The 2,963-nt window shown below is 28.8% G+C and overlaps 1 non-coding gene across 1 annotated transcript; it reads left to right on the top strand.

The window, feature by feature from the left end:
- The first annotated feature begins 1,070 nt into the window (after window positions 1-1,070).
- LOC125997744 (U6 spliceosomal RNA) lies at window positions 1,071-1,174 on the top strand. The gene has a single exon (XR_007491766.1). It is a non-coding gene; the product is annotated as a U6 spliceosomal RNA (small nuclear RNA).
- Window positions 1,175-2,963: the final 1,789 nt, after the last annotated feature.

Below are 2,963 nucleotides of genomic sequence, written 5' to 3'. Positions count from 1 at the left end.
GTAGCAAAAGAACAGAAGGGCCTAAACAATAGTATAGTGTATTATGTATTTTCCTTTCAAGCTTGTTTACCTGTGTTGGATTCTCAAACTTATACACAAAATATAAATATATGAGAAAATGACCAATGATAAAAGACTCAGAGTTTCACTATAAAACTGATTTTTCTAGCTAGGAGAAGAAAGCAGAAGTGCTTTACACACAAGCTGGAGAGATGTTGATTTTTCTAGTGGCAACAATATTGTAGTACTGTATTGAAAAATCTGTCTTAATTAAAATTAAGGTGCCTTAATTAAAAATGTTGATGCAAAATTTTATACAACTATAAATGCTTTAGGATTATAGTTGTGTGCCTTTTCAAAATATTGGTACCACCAACATAGTAGCAATACTTTGCCAAAATCCTTATTCAATATTCTAGTCTTCCCTCTCCTTTCTAGTCAAGGACACTGCAGTTTGAGTTGCTTTGCTTGTTTAATTTAGTCTTTTAATTGCTTTTCTATTCTACTTTTAGGTTGTAGAAACATATTTTCCCAATTTTTAGATACTCACTTGGCAAGTTTCATCCATGTTGTTTCAAAACTCATTTTTCTTATGAATCACGATGTTTTATATGCTATATTTTCTTTATCCAGTACTCTGAAATTAGTACTTTTTTATATTGTATATTTTGATTTTTGTATATAGTGGTGAATATAAGTGTATGCATCATTTTTGAATTTGCATTATGCTCTTTAAATCAATGCCTAGGAGTAAAGATGCTGAGTTAGATGCAATATAATGCATTTTTCTTTGGAAGTCACCACCAATAATGTAAGAGGTTTCCTTTAATTTCAAGTATTCACAAGCAAAAGTTATGTTTTTCTTTGTTGTTGTTGATTGTTTATATATCAGTCACTGTCAACGGTTTATTATATTGGCATTTAACTTTCTATTTTTGATACTGAAAATTATGATTGTTTCCTTATGGCACCTAGTTAACTTTCTCTAGAGAAATTCAGTTGTCATCAAAAACTTCCTTTCAAATATGTATATATATATATATATATATATATATATATATATATGTTATGTGCTTGCTTTGGCAGCACATATACTAAAATTGAAACCATATAGAGATTAGCATGGCCATTAAAAAAGATGGCATGAAACTATATATATATATATGTTCTTTATTTTATATATTTTACTTATGATTTTTATACTTTATATAAATATATGTGTGTGTTGGATTCTTTCTGTGCTGCTCAGGGATTTTTCCTATGGTATCATTTCTGGCAGTGCTCAGTGGACCAAATTGGTGGAGATGTAAAATAGGGTTGGCAACAGATTGTGAGATAGCTTCAAGACAAGGACCTTACTTCAGTATTATGTCTTCATGTTCCTTTTTAGCTTCTACTGTTTTATGTTGTTGTTGTTGTTGTTACATTAATCTCTTGTTGTTTAATTTCTTTTATTTTGGGTGGGGTAGAAATGTCTGTCCCAAGTCCTACTCCTATCAGTTTTCAGAGGAGAAATCTGGTGTAGAGATTAAACCTGGATTGGCTATAATAGGTAAAATATTTGTTAATTTTTTAAAAAATTTATTAGTATATTGTTTCAAGTTATTAAAATAAACAGTTTATATTACTTTTCTAATATTTATAAATTTTTTAATAAAATTACCTCTGAAATTACTTATACAATGCAACCTATTTCACAGTATAGCAAATTTTTTGTTTTATTTGTAACTCAAATGGACTTGATGATAATATGATTGTTCTGGATATTAGTAAAAAATTTACATAACACATTTAACATTTTTTTCATTAATAATTTGCAAGTACTTATGTTTTAAATAAAAAATTGTTGAGATAAATATAATTTTATATTATGAGAAGAATTTTACATATCAACCAATAAAAATTGATAGCATATACAGTATTGGTAAATTCATTTATCATTATTTTTTATTTCTTAAAGCTGGTGATTTTCATAACTTTTGCATTTGTGTACTGAACACCTTTAACAATCTGGATATATTTATTACCTATTACTAATACTATATTACTTATTACAGAAAAGTTTGCACAGATTCTCCTAGTATATATTGCATAATGCAATAAAGCAACATGATGGAATCTTTTAAATGCATTTTTATATATATTTTATTTAAACACTTTAATTACATACATGATTGTGTTTGGTTTTCAGTCATGTAAAGAACACCACCCATCACCAGTGCAACGTTCCCATCACCAATGTCCCAAATACTCTGGTTTCTCTTCAGATCGTATAAATCTTTCTCCTTTTAAATTTAATTTTTTAATAAATGCAAAATTGTGATAAAGTATATCTAAAATTCTAATTGTTAATGTTTTGTACATTGTATAATTTGTCCAACCATGAAAGATGCAAATTTTACGATTTTGAGTGAACTTATAATTGATATTATTAGAAAGGTCTTACATTTTTTAAACTGTTGGTGAAATGACATTAATTTTTGTAACATACTTATTTTATTTTATATAGTCTAATAATTTTTGTAATTTAATTGATAACTTGTCTTCTCCCTCTCTGTGTAAAATGATAATACGCCATTATTTAACTGATTTTAAAGGTACACTATTTATATAAAAATAAACGATCCTGTACTCAGAAAAGATATTGCTGGAGATATCTTGTTTCTTATTAAAAGAAGTCCTGAAAAAGAGGGAAAGGCAGAGCTGTGGCGCAAGTGTAGGTCATTTGCTTTGAATGCACTAACTAGGAAGGGCCTTGGTTTGATCCCCCGGCATCCTGTATGTCCCCTAAGCGAAGAGCAATTTCTCAGCAAATAGCCAGGAGTAACCCCTGAGCATCACCAGGTGTGGCCCAAAAAACAAAACCAAAAAAAATTGAAGTAATTTGTTTTATAGTTTGAGGCTATCCCAATAATTCTTAGTGCCATGCCCAGTGGTTCCAAAAGTTCATGTGATAATCTTAG

This window comes from Suncus etruscus, chromosome 19, assembly GCF_024139225.1.
Source record: "Suncus etruscus isolate mSunEtr1 chromosome 19, mSunEtr1.pri.cur, whole genome shotgun sequence".
NCBI classification, from domain to species: Eukaryota; Metazoa; Chordata; class Mammalia; order Eulipotyphla; family Soricidae; genus Suncus; species Suncus etruscus.
The sequence above is the reverse complement of the archived record's forward strand: the minus strand, read 5'-3'. Positions and strand labels throughout refer to the sequence as shown.